Source organism: Rhinoderma darwinii, chromosome 4, assembly GCF_050947455.1.
Source record: "Rhinoderma darwinii isolate aRhiDar2 chromosome 4, aRhiDar2.hap1, whole genome shotgun sequence".
NCBI classification, from domain to species: domain Eukaryota; kingdom Metazoa; phylum Chordata; class Amphibia; order Anura; family Rhinodermatidae; genus Rhinoderma; species Rhinoderma darwinii.
In genome coordinates this window covers 380,711,265-380,723,994 of record NC_134690.1, presented here as the reverse complement: position 1 = coordinate 380,723,994, position 12,730 = coordinate 380,711,265, and the positions used below count along the sequence as shown (strand labels likewise).

The 12,730-nt window shown below is 42.4% G+C and overlaps 1 protein-coding gene across 1 annotated transcript in view; it reads right to left on the bottom strand.

The window, feature by feature from the left end:
* Nucleotides 1–12,730, bottom strand: part of PRKCE (protein kinase C epsilon) — a 340,355-nt gene that overhangs the window by 142,027 nt on the left and 185,598 nt on the right. The gene's annotated exons all lie outside the window — the stretch shown is intronic.

Genomic DNA, 12,730 nt, shown 5'->3' with positions numbered 1-12,730 from the left:
TGCCTGGCCTTAAAGGGCCAGTACACGCACAGTTGCAGAATACTGCTATCAGCCCAGAATGCTTCAGGACTATAAAAGGGGCTCTGCCATCTCAATCCTTGCCTGAGCTTTGTTGTGTTACCTAAAGTTTGTCATTGCAAATGGTCTCCTAGCGTTTTCCAGTTCCCAGTGTTACCCGTTCCTGCTGCCTGTACCCTGTATCCCGTGCCTCTCTGCCGTCAAGAGTTGGAGTCGTGTTGTGCCGTCCGCTGCATCTATTGTGTCGAACCCTGCCGGGTGTCTGACTATTGCCAGAGCCTCATCTTAGCCTGAATCTACCGCTACTGTCTACGTTGCCTCAGGTACACTTTCTGAACTATAGACTCTGCATTGTACCTGTTTGGCCAGCTGCAATCCCGCTACGTGGTACGGCCCAGTGGGTCCACACCCCGCGCTGTGACAGTATCTATCTAAGGCCTAGTTCACACAGAGTTTTTTTGACACGTTTCTTGATGCGGAAACCGCGCCAAAAAACAGCCGAAAATGCCTCCCATTGATTTCAATTGGAGGCGGAGGCGTTTTTTTCCCGTAAAAAACGCTCGCAGGAAAAAGAAGCAACATGCCCTATTTTCGGGCGTTTACACCTCTGACCTCCCATTGACATCAATGGGAGGCAGAGAAAGCGTATTTCGCGGCGTTTGCCACATTTTTCGCTGCCTTTTTCGCTCACGCCCATTGAGTCTATCTGTCTGTCTATCTATCTATCTATCTATCTATCTATCTATCTATCTATCTATTGTTTATCTATTGTTTATCTATCTATCTATCTGGTGTCTGTCTGTCTGTCTAATAGGAATTTATTTATTTGTCTAATATCTATCTATATATGTTTCAATTTTCTATCTATCTATCCTGGTGAAAAGCAAAGAGTTTGCCTTTAAGAGGAGCTGGCATTGTAATCTCGCTGCAGACTCCGTCAAGGGCAGGTCACTTAAGGGAATATTATGTTACGTACTGTTATATGTTTCTGGCTATATTGATCATTTACACTAATAACCAGTGGGGCAGAAAATCCAATGTGCATGAAGTAGATCCCAAGGTCAGTGTATCATTTTAATGAGAGAGATATGGCTGGGCCCGCACAACCTCCATTGCCTTGCTGACATTAAAAGTCAGAAGAGAATAAAAGGGACAGTGCTCATAATATGAAGTCATCAAACTCTGACATGAGAAAGTCTGAGAAATGAGCAAGTCTATAATATCATTACAAGCCTGAGAGAACTGGCGTCATTACTTAATGCAAAAGAAAAGTCTGGTTCAAAAAATGTAATAAAGATTTGAGATTTAGGTTAAATATATATAATTCTCTTCACTCCACAATAGAAGGGTCATTGCAAGGAAAGCTTTAAATATTAGAAATGCCCTTAAAGTGCTTTTCCCACGAGGGACATTTATGACATATCCACAGGATATGTCATAAATGTCAGATTGATGAGGGTCCCACCTCTGAGACCTGCACCCAATTCTAGAACAGGGCCCCTGGGGCCATGAAGGAGAAAAAGCGTAGCTCGCTGAGCTACGCTGTTTCCATAAGTCCCATAGAACTGAATAGTAGTTATGGAAAAAGCGTAGCTCAGCGAGCTACGCTGTTTCCGTAACTCCCGACCATGTACCGTAATCAGTAAATGGCCAGGAGGCAGCGTGAGCACAAACAGGTATAACGGGGTATAGGGGGCCCTGTTCTAGAGATAGGTGCAGGTCCCAAATGTCCTTCATGGGAAAACCCCTTTAAGGACACAGACAATTTTGGGCTTAAAGGGCTTGTCTGTGATTAGAAGAAGGGTATGTGCACATGATAACTGCATTTACGTCTGAAATTACGGAGCTGTTTTCAGGAGAAAACAGCTCCTGAATTTCAGACGTAATTGCATGTACTCACGTTTTTCGCCGCGTCTTTTACGGACGTAATTTGGAGCTGTTCTTCATTGAAGTCAATGAAAAACGGCTCCAATTATGTCCCTTGAAGTGTCCTGCACTTCTTTGACGAGGCTGTAATTTTATGCGCCGTCCTTTGACAGCGACGCGTAAAATGACAGGTCGTCAGCACAGTACATCGTAAAGCCCATTGAAAGTAATGGGCAGATGTTTGCCGACGTATTGGAGGCGTAATTTCAGACGTAATTCGAGGCGTAAAACGCCTCCATTACGCCTGAAAATAGGTCGTGTGAACCCAGCCTTTATACTAAGGACTGTAACTATATGGTATGTGCACACGACACGTTTAAAGCAGAAAAACACGAAGCTGACTTCAAGAGAAAAGACATCTAAGTCCAAGCGATTTTGGAGTTGATTTTTGCAAAAGTTTTTTATTTTCTGAGCGTATTTACAGCATATACTGATGCGCATTTTCGAATCGTTTTTTGTAGTGTCAATGGAAATTCAGCTTGCAAAATGCTTCTAGAAGAGGCATGTCACTTTTTTCTTAGGAGGCGGTTTTTTTTATTAGCCGTGTGGACATACCTTCACAAAGGGGAATCCACCAAGTCTAGAAGAAACAAGGTTTCTACAAAAACATAGAAGGGGATTCTTTACTGTAAGAGCAGTATGACTATGGAGCTTTCTACCAGAGGAAATTGTCATGGTTCTGGAGGTCTAAACGGCTTTCTTGAATGTAATAATATTACAAGATATGGGCAGGATTTTTTTTTCTATGAGGAAAATCGGCTTCTGCCTCATGAGGTTTTTTTCCTTCGTCTGGATCAACCATACAGAAGATCACCAAAATTTCCAATATATCCACGGGAAACACCATAAATGTCTGATAGGTAAGCGTCGCACCTCTGGGAGAATTTCAGTACGACCCAGCTGTTTCCATAACTTCAAAGGACTTGCATTGAGAGTCGTGGACATGCGCAGCCACCTCTCTATTCAATCTCAGCCGGGATTTAGAGGCCGCCTCACCTAGAAATGCCATAAATGTCTATGGTGGGCAAACCCCCTTAGAAAGGTTTTCTGGGACTATAATATTACTGGCCTATTAAGGAAAAAAAGGGGAGGAATCCTCCAGCTCACCTGACACAATGGTAAGTGTCGCTGTCAGCGCCCGGATCCTTCGTGTCGGCACACGATACAGAAACAGAGGTAGCAAGAAAGTTGAATCCAGCGCTTAGGTAGAGATAAAATGGAACGGTTTTCCAAGTTTAATGGTTTTTCTTTAAAAGTCCAATAAGGTATAGTCCTGGTGTGTGGACAATGGGGGAATATGATCCTTTAAGCCAACTGGCCTATTCTTAGGGTTAGTCCAACTCCCAGAAACCCCTGCTGATCAGCTGACTAAACGGGCGCAAGTCCCCTTGAATGTTTACCAGGCACAGTGGCGTATATTTGGTAGTGGCTGTGCCTGGTATTGCAGTTCAGTCCCATTCACTTAAATGGGACTGAGATGCAGTGAGCTGCAGTACCAGGCATAGTACTTTTTTCTACTGGTCTATAAGTTATAAGGAGCTATGAGCTCTAATACACTGGCATATATCCATATATATATATATATATATATATATATATATATATATATATATATATATATATATATATATAATATGGCTTCCATATAGTATAGCACCTCTAGCCTGCTAATGGTCTGTAATTTAGACACCATACAGCAGCACACAAAGCGCCTATAAGGTCATAATAAAGACCCTTCAGGACTCCATATGCAGCCGTACGGGGTCTGTGTATGTGGTTTTGCTGTGTGCATGAGCCCTTAAGGAACATTTCTAATATAGACTCAGTTCCAAAAGAGATCAGTCAGACAATATTGATATTTCTGTCTTTTACAAATATGGATCCATTCCAAATATTTTTGATCGTGCAAAAATTTGAGGAATCCAGAACGGAGCTGCTGATATATGCTGATAACATTGGCTGCATACCTTTACAATCTCTACCATCCCCCACAGTCCTATTATACTGAACTTACATCACCAAAGAACCCGGACTGTAAATTACACTAGGTACACCAGCCTAGTGCCCTATTTAAATCTTGTTCTACAAATGTAATGTTATATTAAAAAGTTACCAGCAGAGGGCGCTCAAGTATGAGAAAATAAAACAAAATACACAATGCAAACAATTCACTATAAATAACTTATTATTAGATACTGAGAACGATTCTGCCCACAGAGCTCAAATTATAATATGTTCTGGAATAAAATGCACAGATCCGCCTCTACTAAAAAAAAGTTACTAAAGTTATAAATACTAAATTAATTCTTCCCATTAGAGCAGCATCACTTCCTGCAATCGTCCTTATTAGCCGAGTTCTCTGGGTACGTAAAAAAAAATGGATGCTAATTTAAAGGGATATATTTTGGTTATTAATTAAAAGATTAGCAGTTAATTACTTTAGAGAAATAAAAACAATAATATAAAACGTGCCACATAGCACAGCTATGAGCTTCACATGAAGTAATATTTGGCGGTTGGCGAGAAGGATCCTAAAATGATCGATCGGACTGATCCTAATTCTCTGGAAATCAGGCAGCCTAATCTTGTAGAACCGGAAGAAATGGAGCTTGCTGTATTCCGGGTAACCTGAAAAAGCGTGTGGCCAGTCACATCTCACCCATTCCAGCCGTATAATTTGCCAATCAGACAGTTCACACTATTGTCATAGCGTCTGTTCTTAAAGGGGAACTCTCAATGACAATTATCACCTATTCACAGAGCAGATTGCTGTGGGCCCACAACTGGGACACCCACCGATCGAAAGAATAGGGGTCCCGAATTCCCGGTTCCTCCTCACTGCACCAACTGCAGAGAGAAGAAGCTAGAATGGAGCAGCGGTCGAGCATGCGTCCGCCGCTCTGTTCAATGTCTATAGGGCTAATGGAAACAGCCGAGCACGAGTCAATCCTATAGTCATTGAATGGAGCAGCTGCGCGCATGCTCAACTGATGCTCCATTTAATGTTCTCCTCACTTCCAAATAATAATGGGGTAAATAATAATAATAATAATAATAATATTTTTTTTTTTTTAAAACAAGACATTTCAGCTTCTAATGTCCCACAAAAATAATCTGAATATCTCATATATTAAAAAAGGAACCAGGTGCAGATCTAATCAGGAGACTGGAACTCCGCCAATGAATGTGTTTAGTTATTATAGATACAGAACTCAAAGAAACGTATTCCAAGCAAATGGAAAATTCTGAACTTTCTAATAAAATGGAACATTAATAAGTTTAAAAATCCCAAAATCTTTACTCGAGCAGCGATTGAGCAATGATAAGAAACCTGCATCCCCGTGTGTTAAGATAAAAGCACAGTTTCTGGAATTCAGGCCATATCTCCAGTCCAAAATTAGAACATTTAGGTGTGACCGCAGTTTACTGAATATCTTACACTCCATGGTGTGAAATTGACTAGGGCTGGGTTCACACACCCTATTTACGGACGTAATTCGGGCGTTTTAGCCTCGAATTACGTCCGAAAATACGGCTCAAAAGCGTCGGCACACATCTGCCCATTCATTTGAATGGGTCTTACGATGTTCTGTGCCGACGGTCATTTTTTTTACGCGCCGCTGTCAAAAGACGGAGCGTAAAAAAGACACCCGCGTCAGATCTCTATGAAATAAAGACGGCTGGATACCAAATGGGTCAGTTGGTGCCAATAACAGCTCATGCCATCCATGACGTTCCTAATTCTAAGGGTAATACTATTAGATGTTGTCTTCCACTAGAGCTCCCGAATTAAGAAGGACGTATTGGGTTATTCCAGAGGTTCATGTAAGAACAGGCGGAACAAAATGAAGCACCAACAATGGCACGCTGAGGCATATAGTCACCAGGGCAGGTTCCTCTTAGATTAGAACATCTATACTATGGGTGACTTTATTGCACACATTGGCAACCCATAAATGACCACCTAAAGTGCTTATTGATATGCCAGACAAATTGAGAAGAGCATTTACAAAGAGCGTCTCTCCCACTGTGTAATGCTTCATCTTTCCTGTGGTGGCGCTGCAGGGAAATAAAACACTTGGTGCCGTGTTGTTTTTTTTTTTTACAAATTACAGCCGATCGTTTTGGGGCAAGGGTGTGCAAAATACTGCAGAATTTGGGAGCCAGTAAGACCATTTCAGGAGCCAGTTTTAACCCTTTAGTGGCATTCAGATGTTAATAGAAAACAACCCAAAAAGTTGGGTGCCAGCAGCAATTTTATAGGTACACTGGCTACTGGGCTCCTTGGGGAATACTTGTTTTCCCTAAGAGCAGGTGTTGGGGATGGCCTGCTCTTAAATATCTATGGCCAGCATTAGAAGCAAGGCTCAGGATATTGTCGCAAAATCCCTCTCCAGCGTCCTAACTTTACTGGGTGCAATTGTGCCCTTTCTCTTGTGTTATTAGGGCACCTTTCAAATGACCTAAAATAACAGAACCCATCCTAAAGCTTTGAAGAGAACCTGGATCACTGTCAGTATCAAAATCCAATTGGACATTGCCAACGTTAGAACTAAGACCCTCACTAAGACCCTCACTAAGACCCTCACATCAGCTTCTTAAAGAGCACAAATTATTTTATCGGTATTTATAAAGAGATACCAGTTCCATGTCCACGAAACAATCCCCCCTCCCCGAAAATCAACCATGCCAATGTAAAGCCACTTTCAATACACAAGGCACTGGCATCAAGGGTTGCTGAAAACTACACAAATATTTTATAGAAAAATCTGTTGACTGATAGGGAGAATCCATTCTTCTCCTGCTGCCAGGATTTACTCAGCCGTAAACATTCCTGCAAGATTTATTCTCTGAAGCTTTTACTTTGCATCATTTTGGTGTGATGTGGAGCACTTTGTATCACACTGTTGACAGCTATGAAGCAGCGAGGCAGGAGGTGCAGCAGATTAGCAACTCTGAGTTATTTTGGGGAACAGAAGCTAATTGGCATTACTGTTATTTCAATGCCTTTAATCAAATAGGAATATAAAAGTATGGTGTTTGTTCAAACCAATTCCATTTAAAGATGTAGCAGAGCTGAGTTTGTCAGTGCAGGAAAGCAAAGTCTGTCATTTGGCACAACTGATACCAAATTGTGCTGTCTTGTGATTTGACATATCTCTGCAGCCTTGAAGAGATAAATATCATTCAGCTCTGCTACATTAGTATACTGTACTAGTTGGATACTTTCTAGATCTCAATGCTTCTAAGGGACAATACCTTCAACATACGGAGTCCGATAAAGCATGCCACAATTTTTTATCTGTTGGATTTGTGTGGAATCCAACAGAAAAAAACTCTTTATGCATCCGTATGATGGCCGCAGATTCCAGCCCAACTTTAGGTCTAATCATTCGAACTACGGAATAATCAGGACCCATGATACTGTAAGTTTAGGTGATCAGGCTCGTGACCGAGCTGGAATTTGCAGTCCGAATGTGCCCATATTACACTCATGTAAAACTGTCCTAACTTTATAAATACATTGTATTACTTATCATGTGTTGGTCCTTATTAAAGCCTGTGTTATACTCCAGAGCTGCATTCACAATTCTGCAGGGTTCAGAGCTGTAATCTCCCAGCACTCCTTGCTGGCTCAGTATTTGCATAGACCTTGCTTTGGTGATTTGCTTTCTTGAAAGTGTCGTTTTTAAACTAAGCATTGTACTTTAATCTGATGTAGAAAACTATTTGTCCCCTGTATTATTGGAGCTCCGCTAAGCTGTAAGGGGAGTGTCTGACAACAAATTTTTCAACGGTTTCTAATGACGACCAGCAGAACTGTGAATGAATCTCTGCATAACACAGGCTGTAACTCAGCATCAGTGCAAGATGAGACATGTCATGTTTTTACAAAGTTTACTCAATTCTTTGTGTAGAATATTACATTAATTGTAAAACAGTCAAAGATGGACATAATTAAAGGAGCATTCCCTTTTTATAAAGTGGCAGCATATCACTAGGATATGCCAACACTTTATAATCGGTGGGGGTCCTACCTCTGGGAACCCCAACGATCCTGAGGGCAAAGTGCTGCGACCTCTTCACTGTTTTTCCCTGCACGGAGGCGCCCCAGCCACTCGCTGTGCAGGGAACTGCAGAACGGCCCCATTCAGGTGTATAGCGCCAGCTGCAGTTCCCTGCACAGTCATGGGGCCAGGAGCGCCATTTTGCAGGGAAAACGTAGAATGGGACACAACGTTAAATCAGCGCTGCTGCCACTTCATTCTCAGGATTGTTGGGGGTCCCAAAGGACAGACCCCCACTGATCATAAACTTTATAAGATGGAAATAATCAATGGGGATTATTTTGAAAAGCTGGGACGAAAAATTTGTGTAGCTGCTGACGGCAAACAGAAACATAATTTGATTTATGAACTGAATTAATTTATGATAAAGCTGTATGTCTAGAAATACACAGTGTATTCTATGGGCTTTATAAGGGATTTGTGTGATTGCTTATTATGGAGATTTTCTACCCAAAAGCATTGCTTCTAGGGCAGAATATGGTGCCACACGACTGCAAATGGAGCACCTACAGGTTCGTTAAATGGAACGTAAGTCCTGATTCACACGGTCGTGTTCAGTCCATGATATACGAACTGTATCTCAACTGTATTTTCCGGACTGACCACAGTTCAGGGAGCCGGGCTCCTAGCATCATCGTTATCTATGATGCTAGGAGTCCCTGCCTCTCCACGGAAAACATGAATACAGTACGGGACAGTATTCCCGCAGAGAGGCAGGGACTCTGGTAGGAGCCCGGCTCCTTGAACTGTGGTCGGTCCGGGCAATATGGCCTGACATACGGTCCATATATCACGGACCGGACACGGCCGTGTGAATCCGGCCTAGATCCCGGCCTAAGGATCTGTTTGCCACCATACAGGCTCAATGGATAGGGTCTAAGAATGCATATGTAGCGGAACAGGGAAATTAGATTGAGGGACACTGACCGATAATACTCGTACAGTACAATAATGGGCAATAAAAAAAATACCTTTTTTTTCATTAGTTTTCAAAAATATTCCCTCAGCAAAATCAGTTAACATCAGAGCACAGGAACATAGATATAGGAGAGAGACACTGGAGTGTAACTATAGGGGAAAACAGACACCGGAGTGTAACTATAGGGGAGGACAGACACCGGAGTGTGACTATAGGGGAGGACAGACACTGTAGTGTGACTATAGGGAGGACAGACACCGGAGTGTAACTATAGGGAGGACAGACACCGGAGTGTGACTATAGGGGAGGACAGACATCGGAGTGTAACTATAGGGGAGGACAGACATCGGAGTGTAACTATAGGGAGGACAGACACTGTAGTGTGACTATAGGGGAGGACAGACATCGGAGTGTAACTATAGGGAGGACAGACACCGGAGTGTAACTATAGGGAGGACAGACACCGGAGTGTAACTATAGGGGAGGACAGACACTGGAGTGTAACTATAGGGGAGGATAGACACTGGAGTGTAACTATAGGGGAGGACAGACACTGGAGTGTGACTATAGGGGAGGACAGACATCGGAGTGTAACTATAGGGGAGGATAGACACTGGAGTGTAACTATAGGGAGGACAGACACCGGAGTGTGACTATAGGGGAGGACAGACATCGGAGTGTAACTATAGGGGAGGACAGACATCGGAGTGTAACTATAGGGAGGACAGACACTGTAGTGTGACTATAGGGGAGGACAGACATCGGAGTGTAACTATAGGGAGGACAGGCATTGTAGTGTGACTATAGGGGAGGACAGACACCGGAGTGTAACTATAGGGGAGGACAGACACTGTAGTGTGACTATAGGGAGGACAGACACCGGAGTGTAAATATAGGGACGATAGAAACCGGAGTGTAACTATAGGGAGGACAGACACCGGAGTGTGACTATAGGGGAGGACAGACATCGGAGTGTAACTATAGGGGAGGACAGACATCGGAGTGTAACTATAGGGAGGACAGACACTGTAGTGTGACTATAGGGGAGGACAGACATCGGAGTGTAACTATAGGGAGGACAGGCATTGTAGTGTGACTATAGGGGAGGACAGACACCGGAGTGTAACTATAGGGAGGACAGACACTGGAGTGTAGCTATAGGGGAGGACAAACACTGTAGTGTGACTATAGGGGAGGACAGACATCGGAGTGTAACTATAGGGAGGACAGACACTGTAGTGTGACTATAGGGGAGGACAGACATCGGAGTGTAACTATAGGGAGGACAGACACTGGAGTGTGACTATAGGGGAGGACAGACACCGGAGTGTATCTATAGGGGGTGCAGAGGTAACAGTTGCATCCATGCCCTCGTGCCTGATGGGGCCTAAAGACCTCTCTACTACATAGGAAGACACCAATATTATAAATGGCACATGATAGCTGGGGCCCTGATACAGATTTTGCATTGGGGCCCATTAGTTTCAAGTTAGGCCTAGACAGTCATCAGTTTACAGAGGGCATAGCTTAGAAGTTTAGATGTTTTGCAAACCCCATTACTGACAGAACAGTACATGTAGAGCCATGGCAGCGCTGATATGAGTCTGGGAACGTAAATCATTATTTTATTTGCATATTGGAAACAAATGGTGCGTGGTTCATATTGTTCCCCCTGGATTAGCCAAACTACATCTGGCACGGTATACTCCTATCCGGGTACTATGCCAACATCATGAACAAGGTTTTGAACTTGTATCAGTCCAATGGAGAAATTTGCCTATAAATGGATTTTGTAACAATATACGAAAGTAATGTTCCTGGCAGGGAATATATTTATGTAACTGAAATACTCATTTGCATGGATCCTAATACCATGGGTGGTTGTTTTGAATGTCTATCAAAATATCCCACATCAACCCTACAGAGAGACCTGCATAGAAAGAAAAAACAAACTTTAATAGCAGAAATGAAAAACCAAGGCGAAAAATTGGACGACTATAATGCATTCATTCATTATTTGGCAAATTACTTCACGCATCAAGTTCGGCCAGATAATTATAATATGAAAAGGAGTATTTCTACATTTCTATGAAAATATCGTGGGGTAAGAAATTAGAATGTACTTGGAGGGGATGAAATTAACACATCATCGATGGTTTTACCTGAAAACTGCATCCTATATAGTGGCGTATATATAGGGGTGCAGAGTTAAGAGTCGCATCCGGGCGCTGGTTACACCTGATCCTTTACATATTGTGTGCATATAAAACACAAGAAATAAAGTGATGAAGTATACCCTACAATCTACTTATGTATACAGACAGCGGCGTAACTACCGCTGTAGCAGTCATAGCGGCTGCTACAGGGCCCGCGAGATGAGGGGGCCCATGCCGCCCCCATGCCTGGTGGCGCCGCTAGAAGCCGTTATGGCTGCTACAGCGGTACAGAAGCCACATTCAATAGTATCTGCATCCTTAGGATGCAGATACTATTGAACACTATGACAGAGCAGTGAAGGCATCTCCCTGCTCTGCCATTGGCTACAAGCCATTCGGACAAGCCGTACATGACGTCACTGGATCACGCTGGGCTACGCAAGGATCCTGTCGGAGGCTGTGTAGAAGCTCCGTTCATCGCGGGGATGGGACCTAGGTGAGTATAACGTTTTTGGTTTTATTTGATTGGGGGCGCATGTAATGCAATTCCCTAACATTGGAGAATGTATGCCTCTACTTTTTATATCAATGTCGTTTTTAGCTTCAAAATTTTGTGCTGATTAATTTCCTAATATATATGCCATCGGAGATCCGTTTTTCTGATACAGAGCTCCAAATCCCTGCATAGACAGATTTAAAAGATAAAATGTCGACTGCCTGCAGCCAGCACTAAAGGGATGTTAGGAGCTCGCTGCATACTGGTTATTATTGAGTTCAATATATAAAAGTACACAGTAAGCTCCTGAGCTCCCCCTAGTGGTAACTGCAGGTAGCAAGCATTTTTATCTTATGGCTATGGGCACCTTCACATGTATTTTATTTTTATTGAATTGCATATATTTTGTGCTAAAAACATTTGTCTAATTGGGTTTAATTAAAATATTTGCTTTGTTTGACTTCTGCAGCTGGCATGTACATATACTATAGAGTAAGCTGCAGAATGACAAATCAGTCAGACCGGTTGTCTGACGGCTTGTTCTCCAGCCATTTTCTCTCCTCTCCTGAACGATCTTCTTAGCTGATATGTGCAACAATATGCTAAAGTTTGTTTGATTCTTATGTTTGTGTCGATTTCAAGTAACTGATCGTTGATTATATCTACAAAATGAACATTATAAGTGTTTGATGACAGATATACAGTCCCCTATAATTAACTTGGTTTATAACGGTAATGTTGGGATTAAATATTGCTATTCCGTGTAATTTAATGGTGGAAGGGGGCATGTGTGTTACATATGGGTATAAATACTAGTGTGTTTGGTGGTGGGGTTTATGGGCTTGAGAATGACCAATTTATGGCCGAAACGTCGCCTTCACTGTATTTACAGCTTTTGATGGATTAAAGACATTTTTTTTTTTTACTTTGATTTCTTGGATACGGTGGACACTGCAGCCAATTTAGCACAGAAGAAACCACGAGTGGTGCTGAGGGATATTTTGTAATGGTCTTAGCTGATTCATGATAAATCAAAGTTCAAAGCAGCATCCAACTGCAACATCTCATGAATGGAGAGGAATCCACTAATAAAATATACTAAAGATATAGCTTATCACAGGTAAAATCTCTCTAACTTTAAAGGGGT